This window comes from Kryptolebias marmoratus, linkage group LG12, assembly GCF_001649575.2.
Source record: "Kryptolebias marmoratus isolate JLee-2015 linkage group LG12, ASM164957v2, whole genome shotgun sequence".
NCBI lineage: Eukaryota > Metazoa > Chordata > Actinopteri > Cyprinodontiformes > Rivulidae > Kryptolebias > Kryptolebias marmoratus.
In genome coordinates, this window is record NC_051441.1 from 12,457,337 (window position 1) to 12,467,307 (window position 9,971).

Consider the following 9,971-nt stretch of genomic DNA (forward strand, 5'->3'; position numbering starts at 1 on the left):
TTTTTTTTCTTTTTTTACGGTGAGAACCACAGAGTCAGGCGGGGAGGAGGGGGGGCGGGGGGGCGAGGGAGTGCTGACCTGCTCCACAGCTGCAGGGTGGGGTGGATCTGTGCGAGAAGTGGAAGAAAAAGGAATCCAAACACACCGCAGATGGATCTGGGCACATTTTTCTGTCAATGTTGGTCGGTAAAGAAATCTACGTTCAGTCCCTCAGATCCACTTTCCTAAATTACTTGAAGCCAGTTCTCTCTGATCTGTGAATACTTTCAGTGTCCAGCCACCAAACTCCACATAATCAATAAAAGATGACTGTTTAAATGTGTCTGTCTGGATTCAGCAGGTAGGACTGTGTCGCCCTGGTTCTGGCCTTCGCCTCACTCATATTTTTTTTTGCTGCTATGTGCTTTTCGCAGCTTTTATTGCCCGCCATCAAAAGGCAAACTTGAAGAAACCTGAAGCTATTATTGGATGTAAAACGGATTAACCTTTGGAGCCAACTTGATCCAAGATGGCCACCACAGCCAAACTGATCTTAGAAAGCACAAAAATGACTATGATTCTGTAAATTCTGCAGCTATTCTGCTAAAATGTGTTGTGGTAAAAGGTGATATACAATCCTTCAAGGACTTTTTTTTATTGTATGTGTTTATTTGTTTGTGTTTATGTTTAGTTTTTCTAATTGTTGGCCCTAAAAAACATCACTGCTGAGTTTTAATTTGTCGCTCACAGTAATAAAAAATGAGATGTTTTGGACACAGTCAAGCTCAAAACTGGCTATTGAAATTCACAATTTTCTTTTTCCAATAAAAAAAAGATCTTATCCCTTTTTCTGTTGCTCCTTCTAATCAATATTTGGAGATATTTTATGAGAATGATTAATTTAGAGGGATTTTTAATTTATCCTTTTCTTTCAGACACTAAAGTTCATTTCAGATGAGCAAAATAAAAACAAAGAATAAAAGAAAAAAAAAGAAACTTCATTCATGGTAAAACTGCAACTACATGCACTTAAATGATACACGTTGTATCTTGAGTTGTGAATAGTTTTTTTTAATTAATTAGCTTATAAATAAACTTTAACACAGATTTACTCTGTAAGGCATGAAAAGGCGTCGGATAAACAACAATAAACAAAGACTTGAGTTACGTGTTTTACACGTCCTACGTCAAAGTACGGGTACTGTACCTTGTTGCGTCGTTCCGCTTCCTTATCTCTCCACCTTTGTTTACCTGTTGTGTTGCCAGGGCAACCCCGCCCCGACCGCGGCAGCCCATTGGCCGAGCCGCAGAGGTAGCTGACAGGTGAACGAGTGCGTGGGTGTGACGAGAGAGGATTTACAGACCGAGGAGGGGCAGGCTATTATGTACACGGCAGAAAGGCAAACACGGTAGTATGGAGGGGAAAACAATGGAGCAATAAATGTACGGAGGCGAGGAGGAGGAGAGAGAGAGGGAGGAGGAGGAGAAGGAGGGGGTTTTCTTCGCTTTTTCAGAAACAGGAACTCGCCAGTTGAACCGCCGGCTCCTCCGCTGACGCAGGCTGATGACGTGCACGGGTCTCTGTTGCCCCAGCAACCAGGCAGCGAAGACAAACATCCGGAAAACATCTTACCGAGGGATGACTTCGTTAAAAATATTGCAATATAAAACTTCTTTATGTATCCTGTCTTAGATAATTAAGATCACTTATTAAGATTATTGTTGCTCAGCTGTTTATTTTTGTAACTGTTTGATCAACAGCAACAGTTTTATTCTTTTTTTAAAACAAAAAAATATGATTTTATATTAAAATTTACCATTTTAAAAATAATTAAGCCATTTATTTTGATCCCAGTTGATTTTTTTTTAGCCGTCATTACCACTTAGTTATGTACTTTAATGTGAAACTGTTTGTAAATTTATTTTATTTATACATTTATTTTTGTAATTTATCCTTAATTTTTTTTCTTTGAGGGTTAAGAAATTCAGTAATCAAAGCTGGTGAACAAATATAAAGCAGTAAATTTGACTTGTATTTAACTCTGGAAGTTTAATGAAATAGAAGTATGAACTGCCCAGACATAATAAGAATGAGAATAAAAAAAAAAAATTGAAACCTTTAAATACAAGTAGCTTATTTAAAAACCAGACAAGCAGAGAAGTCTAGTTTAAATTCATCTTCAGGGGAAAAAAATGCACAAAACCTTTTAAGGATGAATTATTTTATCTGATGGCTAACAACATAGTGTTTTAATGCAAATTTATATGTTTCTTTCAGTAATAAAAGAGTAGCATTGTCACTGTTCATGGATTTTATTGCTTGTAAATCACAGAGTAAGATTATAGACTTATTTATATATAAATGTGGAGTCTGGATCGTTTTTAAAACCATATTCAGTGGAATAAATTTACAAACTAAAAACTGCATACAATATAAGATAAGCTGATAAAACAAATGCTGTTTTTTTGTTAGTATGTGCAGCTATAGAAACACATTTCCTGGCAATATCAGATGCAGATAAAACTCAATGAGGAAAGTGTAAATAATAACAAAAAAAAGAGATCCACACTTGTAAGTCACTGCATTTTTATTTCAACTTGAAGCCCTTCTGTGGAAAATAAATGTACATCCAACATTGTGAACAAACAAACAGAAAATACAACAAAAGTGCAGTTTTTAAGATGATTTTTAATCTTCATTCAACAAATGTTTCTTCATATTTTCCTCAATTTCCCCCCAAATCAAATGTTTTAATTTTCCTCTGTGCTTTCCATATTTTATTCATATTATTTTGCTGCACAGTGACACTTGAGACTGGATGACTTCCTGTCTAGGTGCTTTTTCTTCAAAGTGCGTGTTTCATAAAGAAAATCAGCTATACGTGAAAAATGTGTAGGAAGACTGCCAGGCAGTGAAGGTTTCTTCGAAAGCAAGAGGTTCCCGTCGTGCAACAAAGTCTCTAAATTTAGACAATCTAATAATGCGAGCGAACAATCGACCAGTGCAGCTTTTACCAGCAGATTATCAAGTTCCTGCGGCAAATTTGATTTTCTGCACTTGACGTCAACAAAGAAGATTTAGACGATGATGAAGGAAAGAAAAGGAAGGTAAAAGAGTGAACTGGGCAGATTTGTTTTGTGCAATAAATGAGGTGAATGGCTGAAAATAAAAGGCACGAGACACATGTATTTCTCATGGAGACTCATTTATTACATACATCATGAGACAGAAACAAACATCTGATTTATTTCGCTTTGAAAACAAATGTAATGAAGCTCAAGGTCCCTTTTGCAATTTTATTAATCTTGTTTTTAAAGCAAAGACACAAAGTACATTCTGCTTGGAACAGATAAACAGAGCACTCGTAAAAAAGAAGCAGAACTTTCAAGGAAATTATTGAACCAGAAGGAGGCAACGATGTAAAAACAAGTGTAACAAGAACTGCCTAATGAGGCACAATAATATTTATGTATGCTTGTGTTAAAGTGTGTGTGTGTGTGTGTGGAAATGAGAACAGTCCCCTGTTCCTGCTGAACTGAGCCAGCCGACGTCACACACTGATTATCAGCACAGCAGGCACAGGAGACCGACCCAGCGGGGGGGTGAGGATGAGGGAGGGAGGGAGGGAAGGAGGGGGGAGACAGAGGTGATTGCACACGCACATCAACAACCCAAATATACACAAACAAACGTACACAGAGTTGGACAAACAGACAGCGATGCTAGGTCAGAAATCAACAGGTGAAGGCGTAAACAAAATCCAAAGTTAACCCCTCCCCCCGGCCCCCCAGAGTGACCCTGACAGCAACAGAAGACGTGACGACACGAGATGACACGCAGCTCGCCCTGCAGGAACAAGAGCAAACCCTCCTCTGCTAATGAGACAGCTGACATTTAGCACACACTGACACACTAAACGCTCACGGTTTCAATACCTTAAAGACCCGAACACCTTTTTTCAATGAATCCACCTATTTTTTTTTTAAAACCACAATATGTCAGCTCCTGTAATGAGCCGTCTGCGATCAGCACACAATCACATATGCTTTCAGCCTCGAACACGTGTTCCTGGTTTGGTAATAACGAGGTGTGAGACTGAGTTTGGAAAGTCAAAGAGTCAGTCTGAGAGAAGCTGCTTTTATTGACACTAATGTGAAGTCTCCATTTAAATGTGGAGCACGATATTAACCCAATTTCCAGCAAATGCAAAGTAACGTACACCTCCTTGTCCTGCTTTTCAGACATTTGAAGTCAAGCGGGTTTAAGTCTTCGCTGAGACTAAAATAGCTGAAGTGCATTCAATCAACTTGTGAACGAGGATGCTCAGTTTTGTTAGCAGTGGTTAAAAACGGGGGGTTTATGAGGCCCTGAGCAAGGCAGTCCGTCATGCTCATCGGAAGTGTGATACTGATGTGAAAAGCACTGGTTTGACCTTTCCTCCCATCACCCCCCTCTCCCCTGCAGGTTGCAGCCCTGTGGCGGCAGAACTTAACCACTGTGAACATGGCAGACACTCACTGCTCACATGTGGGTTAAGTCCTGCTGCCGCACAGCCAGGCCGAGACGGGCGTGTTCGTGTATTCATATGCAAACGAAAGAAAAGAGGACGGGCGTGTCTGCGAGGCGGGTGCTGCTGCCTTCTTCGTGTCAGCCATTGGAAATCCCTGGCAATGTGATTCAGTCTTGTAGTCTCAAAAATCACTCTGCCAGGAATTCCCCTGGCCGGCAGAGACGTCTGAGGTGACTTATAGCCAAGGGAAGTACAGTGTGCAAGCATATGAATAATAAACACCCAAAATAGCCGCCCTCTTAATCAGTCCCTAATTTCAAACCTCCCTGTGAGCCTCGATGCGTTCGTCATTCACAAGTCGCAGTGAGTGTGCTCTTTCCACCCTGCATGTACCGTCCGCAGACCCTGTCAACTCACAGATTTCCCGTGGTCTCCTATAAAAATAACTTTTCAATGACAGAATGGAGAATTAGTTGAGAAGTAAGTGGCCCTCCCCTTAAAGACGTGATCTCTGATCCGTTCTGACCCTTTATCTTGGCTTCTTGTTGGTGGGGAAAAAAATGGAAGACTTGAGCCGTTTTTTCTCACCAGATCTCCTAATAACTTGTCAGGAATTAACGTGCCATGTGTAGAAACAGCATTTATTTGTTACAGTACTTTTGAAAAGGCCCATTCCGAGATCCATAACTTGACGTCTTTAGGTCATTTTTATTTTCATCCACCTTAATTTTCCGCCGTCTGCGAAGTTATGAGTCAGTGGGACGCTTTTTGGGGAACTCCAGACTCTGAATGAGTTCGAAACCAGCTGCAGAGCTGCGCCAGAAACTCTATGAGCACTATCACAAGACTCCTGACAGATCTGCTGCAGCGACGTCTGCGAGTTTGCATGAGCTTCTCTTGTCCCAACATCACACGAAACGAAAGCTGTTTCACCAGCAGACGCTTTTCAGTTTTCTCCAGGCTAATGTTCTCGCTTTCAGACTGTGGGCTCATAAAAAGATAACATCAAATTATAACATCATAACCTTGGTAATGGTTTCTGTTTTTACCACATGGCACAGAAAAGTGTAAAAAGCAATGCTGAGGTTGAGTTTCTGGTCAGGAGTCGTTGTTGTGTTCTTTGCGCAGCAAGAAAGGAGTGTGTAATTCTGTTTATCACCCCACATGGTCACAATAAAATGTGCTGCCCCGAGAACCAGGACGAAGGTCACTTAAGGTCCCAGCACCCATCAAAGACGGCCCGCTAACTCCCCTTTAACTCCTCTCCTCGATCAACCTAAAACCCTTCATCCTTTCATCCGCCGGTGGATCGTCTCATGTGTTATTTTCTCTGCCTTTTCATCTTTTCCATCTTTTTTTTTCTTTCTTTTTCTCTCTCTCTCTCTTCTCCTTTCGCGCTCCCCCCTTGTCGAACCCGCAGCCGTTAATGCCTATGAGCTCATTCCTTCCCTTCCTCCTGTAATGACGGCATTTTGGTCGACGCTTGCCGTCCAACACCTCAAACTCTCGCTGTGAGGAGATCTTGAATTTTTTTTTTTTTTGCACTCTTGTTCTTACACTCCTCCCTATAATTGGGTGTTTACTATAATTAGAACTAATCAGGAGGTTCTGGACACGTGGGTCGCACCTTACTGGAGGCTAAAATAATGTGCTGACATGTTGCATCTTGATGGAGGTGTGGAGAAGGAAAATTAGAATCACTGAGTGATGATTGCCAGCAGATGCACTGTAGTAAAGTCAAACGTTCTCAGTTTTCCTGGATGGCGGCCTTGTGTGTGTGGGCTCTTTGATGGTTTTCGGGTGTATAGTTTATACAGTGTGTGTGCTCTGCTGTTCATAAACAGGACGTATGGAGGGCCAAGTGTAGACGTGGCGACTGGCTGAGCTCTCAAACCGTCTCTTCCCTTCGAGCGTGAGCTCCGAATCGACATTGCCGATTACACAAGGGCACAGAGTTAAGTGGAAAAGCCTCTGTTGGGACAGCTGGATCTCAACCGCTTGTTGTTTCCACACGTTCTCGCTCTTTCTGCACACACAGACGCTCACGGGCCAGATGCGTTCCACCTCTCTCTATTGGTAAACAAACACGGTGATGTCAGCAAGCTGCCGGGCAAACAAGGTATGCGCATAAGCCGGGGTTTCGCCGTCTCGTAAACCAGGAATGGGACAAATACATACCAGTCTGACACGGTTATCACCTCCAGGCTGTGAACTGCTCCACAGAGCAAACACTGAACAGGGAAATCTGTATCAGAGCGGCATTTTAGGATCTTTCCACCGCATCAAAGTTTGCATCCATTTTGCCAACCTTATTCACATCTAATGGGTCTAGATGTTAAACCAGTACTCAAGCTTAAATGTCTGAACACCTGTCTTAAATGTAAATACTCCATGTTTGCTTTTCATAATCGCTGTCGTATCCATTACACGCTTTGTAGATGCGCAACTGGTGTGGCTATTAATTGTAAAAACAAAAATGTGCCGACGAAATTACCAAAATGAGGAAACAATGCGCATGTAAGTCGAGAATATTTACAATAATCCCAAACAAAATTTCCTTAAGTGACAAACAGGAGAATCCTCCTAATAGGATTTTTAACTTTTTTTTCCAAGCACAGTATCAATAAAACAGCTGAAAATCTGCTGAGGAAGCGTAAAAGGCAACCGTAGATCTTTGAACCTGCACACCTTATACGCAGCACCACACCTTGGCTCTCTCGTCACCAACACAGCACGGATGTCTCGGTATGCTTGTGAAGTGAGATTCTGATTTAGCTTCACGTTGCGTGCGAGGGCACAATTATTGCCAAGGCAGCGACATTCGGCGACATTCGAACAAAGACTCTGGGTCTAATGTTGGGCCTTTCTTTGCTGCAGTTTTCCCCCTGAATCAAAGGCAGACAGTGGTTGGCTGGTCTGGACCTCGGTGGGAAGCGCCACATGTGGGACATTAGTCTGAGGATAATGAAGAAAAAAAAAAAAGAAAAAGAAAAAGCATTTCCAAGTGCAAGTTTATTTATTTATTTACTCTCAAGAGAAAAAGTCTCCTTGAGTTGTAAAGCTGGCCCAGCCCAAGCTCGTGGTCTGCTCCTTGCAGCCCAGTGCTTGAAACCCTATCCTCAGCCTGATTCGAAGCCAAACACCCTCACCGCCACCAGCCCTGTACTTAGTGTACAGCTGCCCCGCTGCCACTGAACCACACAAGCACACATGGGTGCAGAAACTGCACACATACGCTCTTATTCCACTACGCCACCATTTCCTGAGCCTGAGCCCATTCGTACAGATTGCTGCCAGGCACCCACCCAACAACCCCACCAAAGCTGAGGTATTACATCTTCTGTTTCTGCTCCTCGTCTTATACCATTACTGTCCTCCATTCATCCAGCCATCTAGCAATTTCTAGTGTGTTTTTTTAAATGATTCCTCCCATTAAAAAGGCACAAAAACAAGCCCTCTAACCTCTTTTGCTCCTTTCCCATGTCCTTTGGCAAAAATGTCATCCTGAGCCACGTCGAAAGCAAAACAGCGTCTGTGCTCGGTGTGTCAACCTCGTGTGAACTTCTTTTAGCTCCGTTTGTATCGTCCACAGCCTGGTTTAGTTCACACCACCCTCGAGAGGGAAACCAGACAGGACGGTGGACAGGAAGGCAGAGACAGGCGGCCCTAAAGCGAAGCTGAAACTTTGTTAGTTACAGTGGAGGCTGGATTCCCTTCCTTTCATGGAGGTTTGGGAGCTCGCACACTTACAGGGCCCCTGAACAATGAGAGGAATGTCTGAGCAGCTCTGGCCCCTGCTTCAGCACTAACATTGCGCCTCTCCGCTGCTTTTTTTGAGAACTTTTTATGACCTCTGTTCACACTCGCAACACCCCGTGGAGAGGCACACACGCCTGCTGGACGTGAAAACAGACGCAGACAGGACGTAAGGGTGGACGGGTTGCCTAAGAAGACAGTTGCAGGGGGAGGCGGACAAACAGGTAGAAGCAAAACAATTAAATCACTCAGATGGGCGGCGAGCTCTAAATCAGGCGCAGACACAGGCAGTCATGCAGAAAGCCAGACAGGCGGAAAGTAAGGCCATCCCATTCAAAGGGACTATTTACATTTGACCTTTGTAATGAAGCTGGTCCACAGAGGCGAACCGCACAACGGGGCAATATTCCAGCGCTAATCTCTCAGTACATATAAACAGCAGGAAGACTCTTTACTTTTAGGTCTGTGCGAACGTCTGTGCTGATCAACAGGTAGCAGGAGTTTCTGTAAAGTGCCTTTCTGTGGTACCGATTGTTCAAAGAATTTGAATTGAAAAAAGAATGAAAATTACACAGTTTTCCCAGATTACAAAGTCATAAAGCAGTAATAAAAACAACTGTCTTTCAAGAAAAGGCAGATGTGATGCAGCACCCACCTGAGATGACAGCCTGTACTCCTTTCCTCTGTCTCAAGTTCACCTAACTCATGATCTCCAACGTCACGCCGTGAAGTTCAACTTCACAGTCGCCTCATTCTTTGTCTTTTTTGCATCGGACTGTTTCTCCTCCGGCTGCGCAGACGGGACTGTGTGTGAATGCGAGTGTGTCTGGGAGCCAGACAGGGTGAGAGTAAGCGAGTGGGCGGGGCCCAGCCCAGGAGAGGGGATTCCTTTATGACGATGTCAGAGGAGAAAAACCATCCCCTTCACTCCTCTGCCTCTCCCTCCCAGTTGTGCTGTGTGCAGCCAAGGCCGCTGCTAGAACACAGGAAAGGGGGCAGGGAGATAATTGGCGCACTGCTGCTAATAAATGAGCAAAGGCGACTCAATAGTACACAGGAAGCACACAGAGATAAATGTGCACGGGACAAAAATACAGAATGCTACTCTGTGTTTGAGATGTCACTGTGTGGAGATGAAAGATGAGAACAGAAGCAAAAAATAGACATAATTTCCTTAACTGGCCATAATCAGTCTCCATCTTATTTGTCGAGACCTTTAACTATTTTATTTTTAGATATTTAAATGCAAGAAAGTGCTTTCAGAACCGATCCAAAGGGGCGATTTTTAGGCAAAGCAAGATGTGGTTTTCCATAATTAAATCAAATTTAAATCAGGGATGGGCAACGTTTTATTTCTCACACTTAAAGGAGCTGAAGGGCCACATGTTGATTTAAAACATGGGCGCAATACGACGTCTGAATCGAGCATATAAAACATTCCATTGTCTGAAAAAATGCACAGTCAGAGTGAAAGGCGTGTTTCGCTTGGTTGTTAACACGTAGCTGACATTTTCCCTGTTGACAGTTGATTTAGACTGCTTAACTCTTGGTTAAATCTGCAAAACTAGCATTTCTTGTAGGAATATCACCTCCCACCCTGAAGGTCAAAGGTTTAAACAAAGACCTTGTGTGATCCATTGGAGCTCAGTGTGTGTTGGAGATGACTCTCAACTTCTACCACACCAAATAAGTCAACATTTTTTTGTGTTTGCTTTAGTCATTTAG

At 42.9% G+C, this 9,971-nt stretch overlaps 1 protein-coding gene across 1 annotated transcript in view; it reads right to left on the reverse strand.

Moving 5' to 3' along the window:
- The window catches only part of si:dkey-117i10.1 (GGL domain-containing protein), a 17,525-nt gene extending 8,455 nt beyond the window's left edge, over positions 1–9,070 (reverse strand). The window contains exons 1-2 of the mRNA XM_017421987.3: positions 8,902–9,070; positions 1,187–7,445 (exon numbers count right to left, since the gene is read on the reverse strand). The gene's annotated coding sequence lies outside the window, so the exon portion shown is untranslated. The remainder of the gene's footprint in view (positions 1–1,186; positions 7,446–8,901) is intronic.
- Between the last annotated feature and the right edge of the window lie 901 nt (positions 9,071–9,971).